At 35.3% G+C, this 22,482-nt stretch overlaps 1 long non-coding RNA gene across 7 annotated transcripts in view; it reads right to left on the reverse strand.

Annotated features, from left to right (window-relative positions):
• The window catches only part of LOC106510680 (uncharacterized), a 429,859-nt gene that overhangs the window by 203,074 nt on the left and 204,303 nt on the right, over positions 1-22,482 (reverse strand). For all 7 annotated transcript variants that reach the window (XR_014807801.1, XR_014807800.1, XR_014807802.1 and 4 more), the window contains one exon: positions 1,605-1,820. This is a non-coding gene — a long non-coding RNA (uncharacterized LOC106510680). The remainder of the gene's footprint in view (positions 1-1,604; positions 1,821-22,482) is intronic.

Raw genomic sequence — 22,482 nt, forward strand, 5'->3', positions numbered from 1 at the left:
AATTAAAAAAATTAAAATGATATCCTAAAAATATGTGCAAGTAACACATAGAAAGACCAAAAGAGAGAACAGAGGATCAAGAAACAAGGAAACGAACAATAGAAAACAGGTAACAAATGACAGACTTAAGTCTTAACATATCAATAAGTACCTTAAATGTAAATGGTCTAAATACACCAGTTAAAAGGTAAAGAGTGAATATAACTAAACATGCAGTTACCACAGGACCCAGCAACTGCACTCTTGGCATTTAGCCTAGAAAAGTAAAAATTGAGTTCATACAAAAATCTGTACACAAATGTTCAAAACTTTTTTTATAGTAGCCCAAAACTAAAAAGAACCCAGATGACCTTCAGTGGGTAAATGACCTGACAAACTGTGGTACATCCATACCATGGAATACTACTCAGCAAATAAAGAAACTATTGACACACACAACAACTTGGGTCAATCTCAAGGGAGTTATACTGAGAGAAAAAGCTAATCCCAAGAGATTACACAGTGTATAATTTCACTCATATAACACATAAATTGAAACAATTATAGAAATGGCAATAAATAACCCCACAACTTTCATGAGATAACCAGAAATTTAAATACTGAGTGATAGAAAAAAATTAAGAAATTAATTTCTTTCTTTTTTTTTTTTTTTTTTGTCTTTTTGCTATTTCTTGGGCTGCTCCCATGGCATATGGAGGTTCCCAGGCTAGGGGTTCAATCGGAGCTGTAGCCACTGGCCTACACCAGGGCCACAGCAACGCGGGATCCGAGCCGTGTCCGCGACCTACACCACAGCTCACGGGAACGCAGGATCCATAACCCACTGAGCAAGGGCAGGGATCGAACCCGCAACCTCATGGTTCCTAGTCGGATTCGTTAACCACTGCGCCACTAAGGGAACTCCCAGAAATTAATTTTTTAGTTGTTATAATGTTTCCAAGTTTACTTTAAATGTTCTGATATTTAGGGAAACATTGAAATATTTATGAATGAAACATGATATGTGGGATTTGTTTCAAAACAATATGAGGAGTAGATGGGAGTGTGAAAAGTGTGGGATTGACCATGGATTCATGGTTGTTGGGGCAAGAAAATGGTATGTGGATGTTCCTTATATTGTTCTGTCTACTTTTGTATGTGTTCAAAGTCTCCATTATTATTATTATTAAGTAGCAAAAGCAGTTGGAAAAAAGTTTTTAAAACTGAATGTAGATATTACATTATTTTAAATAAATTTACAATGTATAAATTTAATAAGTTTTATTAAAACCTATGATAATATTAACAAAGGGACAAAGAATAAAGAGGTAGGAAGGAGAAAGTTAAATTGCATTAAAGGAATTGTTTAAGTAGAGATAATTCAAAAGATACCTCTTAATTTTGACTCTGTCAGAACATAATATTACAAATAATAAATCAAAAGATTGGTAAACCTTACTACTCTAAAAGTAAAATCATAAGAAAGCACCATAATAAGTTTTCATAGGAAATCTGAATCAAAGTTTTAAGAAACAGATAACTGTTCACAGTGCCTCAAAATCTAGTGACTTGAAAACAAAATTTATTATCTCACAATTTCTGTTAGAAATCCAGGGATGGCTTACCTTGATGGTCTGGCTCAGGCTTTCTCACCAAGCTATAATCATGGTGTTGACAAAGGCTATAGTCACCTTGAGATTCAACAGAAGGTGGCTCTACTGCCAAGCTCATTTGCATGGCTTTTGATGGATGTCAGACAATCTACTTCCAAGCTCACTGTGGTGGCTTCTCCATAGGGCTGCCTCATGACATAGCACCTGGCTTCCTCCAAAATAAGCAACCTGAGAAAAAGAGCATACAAGATGGAAGACAGTATTTTCAGAACCATATCTTGGAAGTGACATCCCATGGTTAGTCAATAGAAATTCCATGTCCTATTCAATAAAAATGAGTCAATATTTTAAATCTACATTCAAGTGGAGACTGCACAGGAGCAAGAATACAAGAAATTAGGACCATCTTAAAGGGTGCATATCATAGAATACAACCCTTTAAATTCTGTTTATGAAATCAGTGACCAAAACTTGAAAAGAGCAACAAAATAAAATTACTGATTAATCTCATTTATGAAAATCAGTGCAAAAAATAAAATATTATAGGCAGAATCCATAGAATATTAAAAGAATAATATACCAACTGAGGAGTATTCCAAAAATTTAAGTAAGGTTTCATATTAGAAAGTATATCAATAAAAACTACCATGTTCATTCAATGAAGAAAAATAATTTCACTATTTTGCATACACTGAAAAGGATTTTCATATAATACAACACCCATTATTGACAGAAACAAAACTGATGAAAAAATTGAAAAATAAGATTTAGTAATTAAGGTAGGCTAAATTGCTATAAAAAATGTATCCAAGTGATAATGGCTGTATTATAATAAAAGCTTACTTATAATTTATGTAAGTAATAGACTAGGATGGATGCTATTACTTCTGCTTCACCACATCATGACTAATTCAGAGTAAAAGATAAGTTAAGAGCTTTATTTATAGCATAGGAAACTATATCTAGTCACTTGTAATGGAGGATAATGTGAGAAAAAGACTATGTATATATACATATGAGGAGTCACTTTGCTGTATAGCAGAAATTGACAGAACACTGTAAATTAACTATAATAGAATAAATAAAAATAAAAAAATTTTAAAAAGAGCTGTTATTAGTTATCATTAGAACTAGTACACAAATTTGGTAAAGTTTCAGTTTAGAAAATCAATATACAAAAATCTTTTATGCTTTTAAACACTAATAACAAATTATTAGAGAAAAAATAAATTTCAAAAACAATACTTTTACAATTTCATCAAAAAGAATAAACTACCTAGGAATAAAGTTAACCAAAGATGTGAAAGACTTGTATACTGAAAACAATAAGACATTAACGGAAGAAGTTAAAGAAGACACACATTAATGGAAATATATTCCATGCTCATGGATTAGGAGAATTAGTATTGATAAAATGTCCATACTACCCAAAGCAGTCTAAAGATTCAATGTACTCCCCATCAAAATTCCAGTGGCATCTTTCACAGAAATGGAACAAACAATCCTAAAATATGTGTGGAATCACAAAAGACACCGAATAGCCAAAGCAATTTTGAGAAAGAAGAAAAAAGCTGGAAGTATCATGCTCCCTGGTTTCAAACAGTATTACAAAACTATGGTAATCAAAACAGTATGATATTGGCATAAAACAGACACATAAATCAATGGGACAGAATAGAGAACCCAGAAATAAACCCATGCATATATGGTCAATTAACTTATGACAAAGGAGCCAATAATATATAATTGGGAAAGGACACTCTTCAATAAATAGTGTTGGGAAAACTGGACAGCCACATGCAAAATAATGAAACTGGACCACTATCTTATATCACACACAAAAATTAACTCAAAATGGATTAAAGACCTGAAACCATAAAATTCCTAGAAGAAAACAGGTGGAAAGCTCCTCAACGTTGGTCTTAGCAATGATTTTTTTCGGTCTGACACCAAAGGCAAAGGCAATAAAAACAAAAATAAACAAAGGGAGAAAATAAACAAGTTTTGTACACCAAAGGAAATCATCAACAAAATGAAAAGTCAACCTACAGAAGGGGAGAAAATACTCAAATCATATATCTGATAAGGGATTAGTATTATATAAAGAACTCATACAACTCAATAGCCAAAAAAAAAAAAAAAAAAGGCTAAAAATTGGGCTGAAGATCTGAATAGACATTTCTCCAAAGACATACAGCCAACAGGTACATGACAAGATACTCAACATCACTAAACATCAGGGAAATGTGAATTGAAACCACAATGTGATATTACCTCACAACCATTAGAATGGCTATCATCAAAAAGACAAGAAATAACAAATTTTAGAAAGGATGTAAAGAAAAGGAAAACCTTGTGTACTGTTGGTGGGAAATTCAACTGGTACAGCCATTGCGGAGGTTCCTTAAAAAATTAAAAATAGGAGTTCCCATCATGGCTCAGTGGAAATGAATCTGACTAGTATCCAGGAGGACACAGGTTCAATTCCTGGCCTCGCTCAGCAGGTTAAGGATCTGGCATTGCCGTGAGCTGTGATGCAGGTCACAGAGGCAGCTCAGATCTGGCATTGCTGTGGCTGTGGCGTAGGCCAGCAGCTACAGCTCCAATTTAACCCCTAGCCTGGGAACATTGATATGCCACAGGTGTGGCCCTAAAAAGACCAAAAAAAAAAAAAAATTAAAAATAGAATTTTCATGTGATCCAGCAATTTTACTTCCAGATATTTATCCAATGAAAATGAAAAGGCTAACTTGAAAAGACATATGCATGTTCATTGCAAAATTATTTACAATGGCCAAAATATGGAAACAATCTAAGTGTACATTGACAGATGAATGGTTAAAGAAAATGTGGTAAGATACACACACACACACACACACGCACACACACTAGAATATTATTCAATCATAAAAATTAAGGACATCTTGCCATTTGTGACAACATGGATGGACCTTGAGGGCATTATGCTAAGTTAAATAAGTCAGACTGAGAAAGACAAATACTGTATGATGTCATTTATACATAGAACCTAAACAAACAAACAAAACAAAGCACATAGATACAGAGAACATATTGGTAGTTATCAGAGCCAGGCATGGGGGGGTGGGGCAAAACGGGTGAAGAGGGTCAAAAAGTACAAACATCCAGTTATAAGATGAATAACTCATAGGGCTATAATGTACAGCATGGTGACTATAGTTAATAATACTGTATTGTATATTTGAAAGTTACTAAGAGAGCAACTCTTAAAAGTTCTCAGAAGAAAAAAAAATTGTAATTAATGTACAATGACAGATGTTAACTAGACCTAAATTTTTTGTTTACATTATGGGGCAGGAGTAAACTAGCTCTACATGATATTAAAATATTAAAATGGCACGTGAATTCATTTCCTATTGCATCTGTAAAGAATTATCACAAACCTAAACAATTCAGATTTATTTTGTTATATCTCTGGAGGTCAGAAGTCTGAAATGGATCTCCTGAGACTAAAATCAAGGTATGGGTAGGGCTGTGTTCCTTTCTAGAGGTTCTAGAAAGAATTTGTTTCCTTACCTTTTCCACATTCTAAAGATTATTGCTTTCCTTGGCTCCTGGTCCCCCCTTTTATCTTGAAAGCCAACAATATTGCATTTCCCTGGCCATTTTTCTGTATTCACATCTACTTTTCTGAACACAGATGGGAAATTTTCTCTAATTTTAGTGGCCCTTGTGATTAGCGTTTTCCCACTCAGGTCATTTAAGAAAATCTCCCCATCTCAAAGTTTTTACCATGATCATGTTTGCAAAATCCCTTTTATAACATAAAGTAATATATTCATAGGTAGGGATTAGGAGGTGAACATCTTGTGGGGGCATTATTTTGCCTATCATAGCTTAATTCTGGTTCATATATAACTAGAGAAATAAAATGTAATAGAAAATATCAGGGGTTCCTGGCATGGCTCCGGAGAAACGAATCTGACTGGTATCCTGGAAGACACAGGTTCAATTCCTGGCCTTGCTCAGTGTGTTAAGGATCTGGTGTTGCAGGTCACAGATGAGGCTTGGATCCTGCATTGCTGTGGCTGTGGTGTAGGCCAATTTCACTACTGCTCCAATTTAACCCCTAGCCTGGGAACCTCCATATGCCAAGGGTGTGGCCGTAAAAAAAGACCAAAAAAAAAAAGGAAATACCACTGAAATATTCTAGAAAGTCTAGTAGCAGACTACAATAGACATAAGGGGTTAATTAGTTATTATAACTTCCATTTTGAATCTGTGAAGAAACAACTGCTTGTTCAATACTTATTATTGAGATAACAAAATTACAATTGGAAATTAAATTGAATATCAACCTCACCTACTGTAATAAAACTAATTCCAGTTGGAGTAAAGATTTTAAAGTTCTAAAAAAAGAAATCATAAAAAATCAATATAAACTATAGGAGAAATTGTTATATACTCTAAGTGAGAAAAACCATAACAGAACATGTTGATAAATTCAACTAACTAAAATTTTAAAAATCTGCATGGTAATACAATACCATAAACAAAATCAAAATGCAAACCATGAACTATATTTTTTACTGAAACTTGTCTCTTTGCATAAGGTTAATTTCCTTAATATGTAAGGATCTCCAACAAATCAATTAAAAATAAAAAAGAACTACTGGGAGATCCCGTGGGGCATCAGAAATGAATCCGACTAGTATCCATGAGGTGGGTTCAATTCCTGGCCTTGCTCAGTGGGTTAAGAATCTGGCATTGCTGTGAGCTATGGTGTAGGTCACAGACGCGGCTCAGATCTGGCTTTGCTGTGGCTGTGGTGTAGGCCAGCAGCTGTAGCTCCAATTTGATCCCTAGCCTTGGAATTTCCATATGCTGTGGGTAAAGCCTAAAAAAGCAAAAAAAAAAAAAAAAAAAAAGCACTACTCATGACAAAAGCTGTGCATTAATAGCTCAAAGAAAATAAATTCAAATGTCTCAGACACATGAAAATATGTTTGACCTCATTCACAGGCAGAGAAATGAAAAACTACCCAAAGGTACCATGTTTTACCTAGCAGTAACAACAATAAACAAATCTGATGACACACTTCATGAACCAAGGTATGAGTTTACAAGTAGATGTTAATTGATACAACTTCCATGAAGAATAATTTGTTTTGCTGCACCAACTAAAACTAAAATTGCATGTACACTTTGATAAAGCAATTTTGTTTCCGTAAATTATACTGCAAAATACACATGGGCAAAATAGAATAAAGACAGTATGTTTGGTACAGCAAAAAGCTGGACATAAAATGTCCACTGATAGATCTCTAGCTAATTATGTTAATCCACATATTCAAATACTCTAAAATAGTTTTCAGCCATCAAAAAAGAATGAGGTAGCTTCTATATATTGTTATAGATGGGTCACAAAGACAAATTCTAACTTAAAAAAAAAAAAAAACGTGGGATATGGTATGCTAACATTTGTGCTAATTTACAGACCAGTTTCCAAGGCCAAGTAAGAGTAATTTTTAAGTTATATGTTTCTCTCTTTTTTCCTTGAATCATCAAAAGTTGACTACAGCTCCATTTCTGATGCAAAATGTTATTGTTATAACTCATTCTTTAGGCATGGTAATAGAATATCAACTGTAAGAATTTGTGTGGGTAGCTCCCCCTTTTCTTTCCACCTTTCCCTAGCAAATATTCTGGGAAATGAGACAATTTTTCCTGAATTGAGTCTGCTCCACTGTGACATCATTCCTTCTTCCTTCACCCGATACTCCCAACTTGACCCATAACCCAAACTACATTTTTTCCCAATTGGAACTAAACAGTTTCCCCCCCAAAATATTTTAACCGCACAAAAAGAGCCTTCAAACTAAAGACTGATTTTCATAAATTCCCTAAATGTTATTGCAAAATCACTTGGCAAAGTGTCCGAGAATAGATTGTTATCCTACCTGCTTTGGTTTTCAGAGATGCTACACAGAATGAATAACTGGAAAGAGACATGTTTATTTTCAGAATCTATTTTCTAGAATGATTGTTGACTCCTTGATCTCTATTCTTTTCCTTTGCTTATTAGATATCCTGTATTAGAATATGATATCAGCAAAGTAATACAGCTCCAGTCTGTCTTTCACCCTTGATCTGGTTCAACCTCAAATCTTCATCTACCAGGAAATGTGATTGTTAAGATGAAAGTCCTGGAACTCAGATAAGGAATAACATTCTTCCCGAAGATGGAGGCCTCATACAAGGGCAACTCATGCATTTTGCTATTTGGCCTTATTTTTCATATCATTCACATTAGACATCATTCTTTGCGACTGTCTAGCAAGTGACACTTGTTGCCTATCACCAGGAGTAGAAGTCCAAACAGTTCTGCCCACTGCATCTTGGTATTGAGTCAACAAGGACAATCCGACACAGTCAAGCACTGACTGGATGGAACACTTCATTACTCACATAGAAAAGATGCAGAGCAAGATCAACTTCAGCGTGGGTGTTGGTCATCTATGGCCAGAGGGTGCCTCTTGGCAGCTGCCACAGAGTGATTAGACTAAAGGTACTCCTCTCATGCCTCAGAATGAATGACCCCGTCCCCTCCCCTCAGAGACAGATATCATAGTGGTTCCATTTCTTTAAAGAAAATAAAGGTCCAAAAGAGGAAAAGATTTTCCCACACAAAGCGACAAGTCCAGCACAGGCTGAGAGGATTTCTTATTCCTTGGTAAAGAAGTGTTCCAAGAGTTCCTGCTATGGTGCAGTAGGTTAAAAATCTGACTGCAGCGGCTCAGGTCGCTGCAGAGGCATAGTAGATTCAATCCCCGGCCCAGCACAATGGGTTAAGGAATCTGGAGTTTCTTGGATTCAGTCACTAGCCCAGGAACTTCCATATGCCTCAGAATTCCCACTGTGGCTCAGCGGGTAATGAACCCGCCTAGTATCCATGAGGATTCGGGTTCGATCCCTGGCCTCACTCAGCAGATTAAGGATCCAGCATTGCCATAAACTGTGGTGTGGGTTGCAGACATGGGTTGGATCCCATGTTGCTGTGGCTGTGGTATAGGGAAATTCCATGTGCCCCAGGTGCAGTCCTAAAAAAGAAAGAAAAAAAAATGTTCCAGGCCCAAGGCCCATTTTTATTTGGCAGATTGGGACCAAAAGACTGCATGCATGAGACTGCCTTTCCCAATAGTGACACCCCTGTAACTGCTGATTGCTCCTTCTACGGGAATGGCTATTTTTTTATACTGATTTTTATTTTTTTATACTGATTTTTATTTTTTTCCATTATAGCTGGTTTACAGTGTTCTGTCAATTTTCTACTGTACGGCATGGTGACCCAGTTGACCATGTCTATTTTTAAGACTCTGTTCCTCTAACCATAGGTGTGGGTTGATGGCTGACTTAATCTGGATTAACTAGTCCTTACACCCCAATTTTTGTCCCAGAAATAAATAGAGAGGCAGTCTCTCTCTGGGGTGGGAAACATAGAATGCCAAACCCAGGAACCTCTGGCTGCTATGGTTCCCACTCTTTTGGAGAAAGCTTATTCGCAGTAGACAAGAATAAAGTCGCCAGTGTAGAGACAAGCAAAAACAGTTATGTGAGGAGAGGCTTGGTGGCCTAGAGTCTTGGTTCCAGTGGACCCTGTACTTCACTGCATCTTTGTCTCTCCCACAGTCATGTGAGTTATTCTAATAACCTTCCTCTAAATTAGCCATTTGCCTAAGCTAATATCAGGGAGTTGGGTTTCTCTGAGGTCCAACCAAATCAGCCCCAATACACATTGCTTACACAAACATATCCACCTGCCCCAACCTACCTTCTACCTAAACATGTGAGCTCTGGGTACGAATCCTTGGCTCCAGGACTTCAAGCTTTGTGATCTTAGATGGTTATTTAACTTTTTGGACTCAATTTACTCATCTATATTGTGGAGTTTATAATACATAAGGATTCTTATGAGGTTTCAGTGAGTGAGTGAATGAAAATTGCTATCACAGTGCCTGAAACACAGTAAGGGCTCAAAAAGGTAACCATTATTATTGCCATGTATCATTCCACTCCTATGTTACCGTAGGTAAAATATAACACAATATAATATAGGAATATGTTAAAACATAATAAAAGCAAGCTTTTTTCTGTGCTTGTCATATGCCAGTCATGGTACTAATTTATCATCTCAACATCCACAGCACCTATGAGGTTAAGTATGATTAATACACTTTACAAAAATGAAATTGCATAATTTGCCCAAAGTCATACAGCTAGAAATTGGCAGGATCACTAATTGAAGACATGTCTTTTTTACTTCAAAACCTACACTTTCTTAAAAAAAAAAAAAGACAACAAACTTTGTTTTTGGAGTGTGTGTATTAAGGTGTATAATATATGTAAAGAAAACTATGCAAACCCTAAATATTCTGCTAAATCCGCATAAGTGTACACCATGTGATCATCACCTTGGCAAAGAAATAGAATGTTTTCAGCATGCTAGATGCCCACTCAGAGCCTTCTCTCAATCTCCCTCTTGCCTTCTTCACCAAGGGGAAGCCACTCTTACGGTGACTTGCATTGTGTCATGTTAGCTAAGCTGGAACTACAGTTCCTAGATTTCAGGCTAGGGTTCAATCACAAAAGAAGTTTGCTCAAGATTTGGAAGACAGGAAGAAAATAATAGCTATTCCACTGTTAAAGTCACTGGAGGGCAACAGGCATTTTTGCATAGACACTGATCTCGGCTCCCCTTGTAGACACAGGGCAGCAGCCAGGCTGCAGCTCCTTCAGCTCCCACCAACCTCCTCCTGCAGCTTCTCCCAGTCTTAGGCCGGGTGTTCTTGTAGCTCCATGGCAAATGGTGAGAGAAAATGTCATTATCAGTTTGCCCTCGTGGGCCGCAGGTGTGTCCATACAGGATTAAGTCTGTCCTCATTCCACCCCCATTTACCAGGGAGTTTTCCCTTATGGCTGCAGGTCCTACAGACTCCCAGCCATTCAGGCCAACCCCTTAACCCTTGGCCCAAGCACACTTTGCAGTTCTGCTTCACAGACTGGACACTAGTTGGTGCAACTTTCCTCATTTCTAGCACTATAGTTCATCTTCCCTGCTTTTGAACTTTATATAGGTAAATTCACACAGTATGTACTCTTTTGTGTTTGGGCTTTTAAAATTCAATAGTATGTCTGCATGATTGATGCATGTTGTTGGCATGTAGCTGTGGTGTGTTCCTTTTCACTGTCATTTCGTATAATGCATGAATATATCACAATTAATTTAATCTTAGCTAACAAATTAATCTTCATGTTGATTGTTGGATTGGTTTCTATCTGGGCTTATTGTGAATAATGCTACTGTGAACATTTTGTACCTATCAGTGCATATGACAAGCATTTCCATTGAGTGTATAATTAGGAGTGGGATTGCTGGGTCAGAGGGTATTTGTTTGATTAATTTTGGTAGAAAATATTGTTTCCTAAAATGTTTGCGCCAACTTATGTCCCCACCTTCTTCTGTTCTAAAACCTTCTACTCATGTCAGTTTGAACTTCTCAATTTGTACAATATATTCACACTCTCATCTTGCATTTTGTCATCCCCTTCCCCTACCATTGTTTTGTTTTTCATGTTCTGTAGTTTTATACAAGACAAAACTTCGCCTTGCATACTTCTTGCTGAAGCTTAATCTTGTGTAAATAAAACCAAATGTTTACTTCTTTAAAATACACTACCAATAGTGTATATGTTGCAAATATCTTATCCTACTCACCAGTAATAAGACATATCAACATCCTATACTTCCAGATATGATGTAGTAAAAAGGACACAATATCACATTCATGATATTCTCACCAAAAAATGCACAACCTCCATCTAATCATAAGAAAACATCAGATAAACCAAACTGGAAGACATTCTACAACATAATTCACTGTTACTCAATTTGGATGAGACTAAGGAGATACAGCAATTAAATGCAATATGGGATCCTGGAATGAATCCTCGAATTGAAAAGGAACATTAGGGGTTAAACTGGTAAAGCTTGAATAAGGACTATGGCCTAGTTAACAGTATTGTCCAATGTTAGCTAATCTGTTTTAATAATTGTACTATGGTTATGCAAGTTTTTAACTTTAAATAAATATGGATAAGAGTATATGTGAACTTTCTGCAGTGTTTTTATAACTTTTCTATAACTCTAAAGTTATTTCAAAATTTAAAAAATAGGAGTTCCCATAGTGGCCTAGCAGAATGAATCCAAATAGTATCCATGAGGATATGGGTTCGATCCCTGGCCTCGCTCAGTGGGTCAGGGATCAAGCATTGCCGTGAGCAGTGGTGTAGTTTGCAGACACAGCTCAGATCCTGCGTTGCTGTGGCTGTGGTGTAGGCTGGTGTAGCTCTGAATCGACCCCTAGCCTGGGAGCTTCCATATGCTGTGGGTGTGGCCCTTAAAAAAAGGCAAAAAAATAAAATTTAAAAAAATAAATAAATAGAAAATAAAGTTATCTTGGGTCATGAAATAAATAGTCCTCTTTATTTTTTTTATACTCTCTTTATTCTTTTTTTATACTCTTTGTGTAAGATTGATATAATTTCTTCTTTAATGTTTGGTAGAACTTATCAACAAATCCATCTGGATTCAAGTTCTCTTGGCAGGATAGTATTAAATTATGAATTCAATTTAATTAAGAATTATAGGGAACTTTCTGTATAGCACAGAGAACTCTACCCAGTATTCTGTAATAATCTACAGGGGAAAAGAATCTGAGAGAAAATGGATATGTGTGTATGTACGACTGGGTCACTTTGTGTACAGCAGAAATTATCACAGCATCCTAAATTAACTATACTTCACTAAAACTTAAAAAAATAAATTAAAAAAAGAGAAAGGAATTAGAGGACAGTGAAGATTGTCTAATTTTTCTCAGGACTATTTTTAATTTATCTGAGAACTTATCTGTTATTCATTTCATTTAATTTTCAAAACTGTTAGCATAAAGACTTCTAATATTTTATTATCTAATTACTGGCTATTGGATCTGTAGTGATGTCATTTTTTTCACTTCTAATATTAGCTATTTTGCCTCTCTCTTTTATCTGATCATTCTTGCTATGACTTTACCAACTTTATTTGTCTTTCACATAGAGACATGTAAACTTTTTAGAAGTTCTTTATTTTATGTTTGTTTTCTATTTTACTAATTTATTTTCTTATATTTGTCATTTTATTCTTTCTACATTATTCGGTTTTAATTTACGGTTCTTTTAGTAACTTTTAGAAATAGAGTCCTAGACATTGGTTTTCAGCCATTCTCATTTTCTAATGTATTCATTTAAGGCTATAGATTCCCCCCAAGTGAACTTATGTGCAGATCTCACTATTTGATGTCATGTTTTCATTATCATTTAGTTCAGAAGTGCTCCATTGCCTCAGAAACCTACTGTGCTCACTTCTGCAGCATTTCCCTTCACCCTTTCCCTTTTCTAAAAATGTTTTCTTAATCATTGGAATCTATAATGTGAAATAATTTTACTAGGCATATTAAGAACACAAAAAGATTCCTGCTCTGAAGAATCTTGTTGAAAAGTTAAGATGTATAAACATGAACATAAAATAATTAATGTACTGAAGTATGGTAAATGACGCATGAATGGTGCAGACAATAAAAGTAAACCTGACTGCAGTATCTGGAAAGAATTTCATGCAGAATGTGGACTTTAACTGGATCTGTACTTATGGGAGAGATTTAAATAGAGGAAGGGAGGGATAAGAGAGACTAGGGTGAGCAAAGACCTAGTGGACTGAAAGTTCAAAGAGCTGTTTGGGGGTACGATGACTAAATCAGTATGAGTAACTCATACTGAAGAATTTGTGTGGTGAAATAAGAGTGAAAGTTGATTAAAAATATATCCATGTTATACACCTTTTTGAATATTAAGATAATAAACTCAATATCATTTTATAGAGAACAGAGAATTATTCTCAAAAATTTAGATCGGCAATTGAAACAAAGAACGAGTGTGTGGAAACATTTACCAGAAGTCTTGAGCTGGGTAAATTGAAAGGAAAATAAGCTAAAAGCAAGAAACCGTGAATGTGTACTAGCCCTATATTGGGGTGATAATAGTGGACATTAGAAGGTCTATAGGGGAAACTGCCTGGGGATATCTCACTGACCCTTACTGTCACTTTGACTTGAGTGAATAAGTACAGAAATGTTTCTCTTATCACATTGAAGAAACTATGCATTTGATTTCAGGCTGAGAAAGAATCAGAAGTAACAATATAGGTAGACCTATATACTAGGTGTTAGTACTTTTTCTAATTTTTCTTTTTTTGGAGAAAGCACTTGCTGTTATTTTGGTGTCGCTTCTGTTATTTCAACATGAATGAAGAGAACTGTTGCAATTTTCATTTTGTCAATTACATAGGCCAAGAGATAGTGTATTGCATTTCACCTGATGCCTTCCATTTTTATACAATCCCAAACCCCCATAGTTCAGCAATATGCCAAAAATATGCCATATCTCTATGCTAAAGGTCATTCCCTTGAAATGTATCATACTAAATGGAATTTCATTTCTTGCCAAAATCATTGTGGGTGTCTGTCACATTTATCTTCCTTCCATCAACAGCAGCAGTGGCAGCATCATCATAATACTTCATGTTCAACCTTGGATGACATCAGAAACTCTCTAGCATGTTTCTGTGTATTTTCACCATATGCCTGGAAACTCAGGGCCACAGTTCCCACACTCCCCACCTCTTCATCATTGCAGATCAAGATTCACTTTCTTTGGAAACTCTTTGGTGAACCCTGCCCACTAACAAAATCATTGACTTAACTCTCAGTATAATAAAATTTTATACTTGCAAATGTTTATTTCTCTTGAATTTTGGGGTTTTATTTTCTCCACTGGTTATAAACTCTTCATGAGCTGTGAGAGTTCAAAAAATGTCTCATAACTGACCAACTCCTATTCTTTCATAATATATGCATTTCATAGGACTGTATATGAATGTATCTTTTTAAATTGATATAATTGACATACAGCATTATATTAGTTTCAGGTGTATGAAATAATGATATGATATTTGTATATATTATGAAACGATCACCACTGTAAGTTGAGTTGACATCCATCACTACACATACCTATGATATTTCTTGTGATGTGAACTTTTAAGATCTACTCTCTCAGCAACTTTCAAAAATACAATACAGTGTTAATAACTAGAGTCACCATACTGTACATTACATTTCCATGACTTATTTATTTTATAACTGGAAGTTTATACATTTTTGTCCACAGTCCTCCAAAGAGGTCTGTAGATAGAATTCAGGGGCTCCATACATTTAGATGGTAAAAAATTACATCCTCAGTTGCATAATCTCTAATAAAATTTAGCATTTCTTTCAGTTATGATAGTAGGCAACAAGCTACCATGGTACTAGGATATCTGCGCCTTGTTACTGACGTTAAAAATCACACTATTAATGTATCTTGTTCATAAATTTATTTTCTTATGCCACTTTCATGGGCTAATGTAATCAGAACACCTCCTGGCATTCTGAAAACACTGGAAAGCACTAACAATGCTGAGAAAATGATTAATTCTTAAACATTTACCTTCCCCAAACCATCTGACAAAGTTACAATCTTCTTATTGCTAATGGTGTCAATCACAAAAATGCTGGTGTCTACGCCAAGAGAATTTAAGAGGAAAGAACACATCTTCCTCACTCCTCTGGTTTCTTTGAGGAAGGACTTTTCTCCAAGCACTTCTAGTTTGTTTGCCCACCTCTTACTTTTCACCATGGATTTAGAGTGAGTTACATGATTAGATGAGTCTGGGAGAGGAATTAGACATGTACAACTCAGCATCACTTATCATCCTCTTCCTCTTGTAAGCCAGCTATGCTCCTCTATGCCTTGTGTTTCAGAGGGTAGATGCCATAGAAAGCAACCTGGAGAGGAGAAGCAGTGCCTTCATGCTAATACTTAATTCCAAGTATTAAGTGTTAGCATGAAGCTGCCCATTTTTTGCTGCACACTCAAGTTTCTAACATGCAGACTTGATTTCCGTCTGACTTACTCTTTTTCATAAGATTAGTCAGGAAAGGAGAGTGTTTATTGTGTCCCCCTCCAACCTCAAAGTGCTATTAGACATTTGGCTGGTACTGGCAAAAATCAGTAAGATCTCAAGGCAATGCTGCACTTTTTGCCTGTGGGCATGGCAGACATCAATTTCCTCCCTGAAAGCCTATGCTAGACTTAGTATTCACAATGGCCACTGTGGCCCCCTTTACTTTTGTCTCTGATAAACTTCCAAGTTCCTTTCATTTTACTGCCATGTGGCCTAAAGCCACAAACCAATCTCAAGGAACACATGGCATCCCACAATGATCAATCAATGCCTTCCTTCATCAGGGCACAGCCATTTCCCAGCCTCCTTGATTTTATCATCCTTTTTTGAATGACAACTGTGTACACATTGTGATCCTACCATGCCACTCCTACTTTGCAAATGCACTAAGACTATTCTAAATTGTGTCCAAAATTAAATTGCATGTTTGTAGCCTCTTTCTTTTAAGTAACTCCCAGCAAGTGGGATTATCACAATGGAGTGGTTTTTATGCCTTAAAGGAAAGGAGTCTTCTAGCTTAGTCTATAAATGTACACTTTGGAACTTTTCTGACCATTGACAATGTCTCTACCAATCTAAAGATGAGAAACCTAAAGACTCTTTTCTAACAAACCAGCCTAATTGAAGTCAAATACGAGTATGACCAGAGTCAATCTCAGCATGGAACACTGCAAACTTAGAGCCTTAAAAGTGACGCAGAGAGCCTTAAAAAAAAAAAAAAAAAAAAAAAGTGAGAAAAGTAGACACAAGTGAAACCTCTTTTCACTAGCTCTTTCCTTTCATCTCCCACCCACACCCACCTCGTGTCCAGATCTTTCTTTCTTCTTCTATCCCCGGATCTGGCTGATACCTATGGAAGTAAAATCTCCCAACTTTCATTCACTAAGACCAACTGTGCTTATTATATGATCTCAGCTCTTGTTCCAAGAAAACCAAGATCAATCTCAAAAGGCAGTCTTCTGAACTTGGCAGACACTTGTGTGGGAAAGTCTTTAAACAAAAACAAATTTGTTGACGTACTGGGACAAGAAACTCAGAGAACAGATAAAATGTTCCATGAGCCAACTCTGCCCTTAGCTTCAGCATTCATACTTTTCTCAGCCAATAGTCCCCGTTCCACTCTATAGATAAAGCCGACCCATCGGCTTATCATGATTAGGTCAAACGATTTTACCAAAGGACCAAAAGAACATGAAGACAATCATAAAGAGAATTCTCAATTGCAGAAATACCAGGCTGTGGTACATAAAGAAAACACTTAATCAACAAAAGAAATGAAGAAAGGTATCAACAATAAATGATATACTGAGATGGCTTTTGTATTTCCAGTCTACGTTAACCAATTAACTTCCTCTAGCTACACTTTCCCTTCTCTCCAAGGGTACATAGAGAGGGATCCCTCTGTCTTTGTTAAGGTGAGTGACAATAGTAAGTGAACAACTTACTGAGTTCTGCAACAAAATAGAAATACAAATAAAGATTAGGGTTGCCCGAGGAAGGAAATTGCTTTTCCTTTCCCAAGCAAAAAGTAAAAGAGACAGGGAGAAGAGGTTTCTGGGGAATATCAAAACAGCTACAGTTCCCTAGGCAAAGGAAAACTGTATTGTTTAGGGGTAGCCTCATGCTAGGGAAAGAGATACTGTTAAGAAAACTAATCTTATAAAGGACCAAGGCCGCCAGAAGCCAGAGTGAACCCCTTTATACCCAGGGGAAAACATTGGAGGCTCTTGGCAACTCAGTGGATTGATTTATTATTCAAATGGTAATGGAAACCTCTAGGATTTGTGTCTGTGTGCCTCTTTTTCCTCTGTGGTTTTAAGCTTAAAAATGGCACACAGGAGTCAGGAGATGTAAGAATGTCAAATAAATCCCAAGTGCAGTGCTGCACATTTTTTGTGCTGTGCATTTTCTTGAGTTGTTTTTCTCTGGAATTAATGAGTGGAACCCAACAGAATAGCCACTGAGATGTTTAGATATGCTTGCTTACCTATACTACTTTCTGAGCAAGGCAATTCTTTTCTTCCTTAAAAGCCCCTGTCTCCACTGACAGAAATCAATAATAAGAATTAGCATCAGGTCCAATGGGACTCTATCCAAGCAAAAACTTATTTCCCATGGGCTCAAAATGTTTCTTAAACACCAATCCTGAGATTCGCAATTCTGATCAGAATGTAGTTAATAGGATAGATGTATCTTCTAAATATCAACACGTGTTGAAATCAAGCACAGGACCAACCAACAGTGGAAGGATTAGAACATGTAATTCAATATTTCATCAATATAACCCAATATGTCAGTGCTACTAAAAATGATATTAATTAAATAGATGACCACCATTAATGCAAGTCATGATGTTATGTCATTGACAGTGTTGTTGTCCTAATGATTCATGCCATTCCTCTGAGCTTGGACCCAGAGCTACAGTCCATTCGTGTCCCATAAAATAATGAGGACCTGGAAGACTGATACTATTTTCTCAGGTTTTCGGATAATAGTAATACTCTTTGTTTTCTGTGAATAAACTAGTCTCTCCAAAGAGAAACTCATCTACAATAATTAGTTCCCTGATATTATTTCACAAAGTACAGGACTAAATGTATCCCATGGAGCTTGCAGCCTAGAACTAGCATTTGGGTTACAATGGCATGCTTCAGTTCACTGACAACAATAAATTGCTAATTGTGGAATAATATCTCTGGTATTTTATAGAATTCAAAAATAATAGTTAAGGAGTTCCCTAGTGGCAGAGTGGGTTAAGGATCAGGCATTGTTGCTGCTGTGATGCCGTTTTGATCTCTGGCCCCAGAACTTCCAAAAGAACTAGAAATAAAGAAAAGGGGAAAAAACTGAATTCCAGTCCTATCTCAGTCACTAATCCATCTCACCTGGAACACATCATATCATTTTCCTCAACCTCGGAATCTTGCTATATAGTGAGAGCAGTGAACCAGATTGTATATAAGGTTCTATCCAAAGTGAACATCCATGATTATATAAAATCAGATTTCTTTTAAAGTTGATTTGAGAGAAACAGTCTACATTCTGCCTTAGAGATATTTGCCAGGACTTTGTAACTCCCAACTAGTACAACACTAATTGTCATAACCTGACATCTGGGGTAATTTTAATGTACACCAAAGTCTGGATTCTACATTGTCATTAAAAAGTGAGAATAATTTTTTTTCTAGTTGAAACAACCTAGGAGAGGGACAAAATGAGAAACAGAAAATGTGTGCCACCATTTGTTCTTGTTGAATGCAATATGACTAGAGAGCAGATGAATAGAATACCTGAGCAGAGAATAGCTCAAGTCTCTCTCCTGGTGTTCCCCTTTTATATATGACAAAATCATATACAATAGAATAAACATTAATTATTCATATACAAAGGTGAAGTTTTCTGGATCATGATTAAAAACTTAGAAGAAACAGTAAGGTCCTACTTATGGGACAAGGAACTATATTCGGTATCTTAAACATAATTGAAAAGAATATGAAATATATATATACACACATATACATAACTAAATGACTTTGCTGTACAGCAAAAACTAACACAACATTGTAAATCAACTATACTTCAAAAAAATTTTTTAAACTTGCCAGAAGAATATGTCATACAAGTTACCTGCTTCTATATCTAATCCTTTACACTAGAACTAAAATACTCAGAGTTGAAATAATTCTAAAAATGAATATAAGTAAAAGAAAATATTTAAAGAACATTGCCAATAAAGCAGCATAAAATATAAAATCTGTAGGTAAATACTGTGTGGTTTAAAATTGATATCATGGCTTTGGCCTTAACTCTTTGGGCTAGAAATTTTTTTTTTTTACTTGATAGTTCCAAAATGTAATTAGTATAGTAAATGCCTTTATATCCTATAAGAGTGAAAAAGTCCATAGATACGGAAAAGTCTCTTCCCTAAAAGGATAATTTACATATTTAAAGGAAAACTTCAGATAATGGATGAAGTTTCAGATTTAAAACAAATGTGGAGAACTCCCTATTTAAAATGGTACATAGCACCTAATTAAGCCTCTTCCAGTTTCTCATAAAAATAACTTTGAAGACAATCTTAGTTTAAGGAAAACATCCTATGGAAGTACACAATTACTTAAAGATAAATGTATAAAGGTATCCACTGGTGGGCTCTTTGTTTTAAAATAATTAGAAATCACCTAGTTGTTCATCAAAAAACAAATGCTTAAATAAGCTATGTAATACTAATGAATGAATTAATTTGTAGCCTTTATAAATACCAAAATATGTACATCTTAACCTGAGAAAAATGCCTACTGCATAACAACAAAATTTTCAAAATGTTGGATCAGTATCTATAGCAAAGCCCCTCAAAAGATAGCCATAAAATATGTATGTATTGTGATAAAGCAAGGAAAATATCCAAATAAATATTTGCCAAAATATTTATATTGATTATCTTTAGGAGATAAAAATTATAGTGTACTTTCACTTTGCTTTTTACTGATTCATTTATTTTTAACAAATTTATGAGATATAATTTCCATACCATAAAATCTACCCTTTTGAATGATACCATCCAACAGCTTTCAGTATATTCATTAAGTAGAGCAAAAATCACCTCAACCTAATTTTAGAACATTTTGCTACTCCCTCAAAAAACCTCATACCTATTAGCAGTCACACCCCATTCCCTGTCCCCCAGTTGACTGAGGCAAGCACTGTACACTTCCTGTCTCTATGGATTTATCTATTCTGGACATTTCATATAAATGGAATCATAAAATGTGATTTTTTGTGTGTCTGGCTTTTGTCACTTACAATAAGGTTTTCAAGTTTCATCCATGTCATAACATTTATTAGTACTTTATTCCTTTTTATGGCTGAATAATCTTCCATTGCATAGATGTATCACATTTTGTTTACTCATTTGTCAGTTAAGGAACATTTGGGTTGTTTCCACTTTTTGGTCATGATGAATAATGCTGTTATGAACATTTGAGTTCATTTTTGTGTGGATTTCATTTTTCTTGGGTAGTTAACTAAGAGTGGAATTACTAGATTACATGGTTATTCTTTAACTTTTGAGAACAGCAGCTACTTTGCAAATTTTACATTGCCATTAGCAATGTATGATGATTCCAATTCCTCTACATTTTTGTCATCATTGTTGCTGCTTATCTTATTTATTATAGCCATCCTAGTGGATATGAAATGGTATCTCATAGTTTTATTTCCATTTTCCTGGTGAGTAATTATGTTGAATATCTCTTCATGCACTTATTGGCCATTTGCATGTCTGTGAAGAAATGTGTATAATTAATTAATTAGATTGCCTTTTACTGATAATTTTTGTAATAATTTTTTATATATTCTGGATGTGTAAAATATATATAAGCCTCTTACTAGATATATGATTTGCAGATATTTTCTCCAATTCTATGCATTCTTTTCACTTTTTTGATGGTGTCCTTTGCAGGACAAATTTTTTTAATTCTAATGAAGTCCAACTAAGATTTATTTTTTTCCCATTTGTGCTTTTTGTGTCATAGCTAAGAAATTATTGTACAATCCAAAGTCATTAAGACTTACTAATATGTTTTCCTCTAAAAGTGTTGTTGTTTTATCTCATACAACTAGGCATTTAATTCACTTTAAGTTAACTGCTGTTTGTGTGGGTCCACCTTCCTTCCTTCACACATGAATACCCAGTTGTTCTCACAACATTTATTGAAAAGACAACTCATTTCCCATTGAATGACCTTGGCACTCTTGTCAAAAATAAATTGATCTCAAAGTTAAAGCTTTATTCCTGGACTCTCAATCCTATTCCATGATCTACACATCTAGGTTCATACCAATACTATAATATCTTGATTTCTGTAAACTTGTAGTTAGTTTTGAAATCATAAAGATCAGAGCAGAAATAAATGAAATAGAGACAAAGAAAGCAATAGAGAAGATCAATGAAACCAAAAGTTGGTTCTCTGAAAAGATCAACAAAATTGATAAACCTTTAGCCAGACTCATCAAGAAAAAAAAAAGGGAGAGGGTTCAAATCAATAATCAATTAGAAATGAAAAAGGAGAAATTACAACTGACACCACAGAAATACAAAGGGTCATAAGAGACTACTATAAGCAACCATGTGCCAATAAAATGGACAACGTAGAAGAAATATACAGATACTTACAAAGATACAACCTACCAAGACTGAACCAGGAAGAAACAGAAAATATGAATAGACTAATTACACGTACTAAAATCGAAAATGTGACTTTAAAACTTCCATAAAACAAAAGTCCAGGGCCTTATGGCTACACAGGCGAATTCTATCAAACACTCAAAGAAGAGTTAACACTTACTCTTCTGAAACTCTTCGCAAAAATTGCAGAAGAAGGAACATTCCCAAGATCATTCTATGAGGCCGCCATCACTCTGATACCAAAACCAGACAAGGATACCACAAAAAAAGAAAATTACAGGCCAAATATCACTGATGAACATAGATGCAAAAATCCTCCACAAAATATTAGCAAAACTAATCCAAATATATATTAAAAGGTTCATACACCATGATCAAGTGGAATTTATCCCAGGGATGCAAGGATTTTTCAATATCTGTGAATCAATCATTGTGATACACCACATGAACAAACTAGAAAATAAAAACATATGATTTTCTCAATAGATGCAGAAAAAGCTTTTGACAAAATTCAATGCCCATTTCTGATAAAAACCCTCCTGAAAGTGGGAATAGAGGGAAACTTC

Source organism: Sus scrofa, chromosome 6 (assembly GCF_054392235.1).
Source record: "Sus scrofa isolate SSC_HxYL_T2T_F1_AM1 chromosome 6, Sscrofa_HxYL_maternal_Yorkshire_Landrace_v2.0, whole genome shotgun sequence".
Classification (NCBI taxonomy): domain Eukaryota; kingdom Metazoa; phylum Chordata; class Mammalia; order Artiodactyla; family Suidae; genus Sus; species Sus scrofa.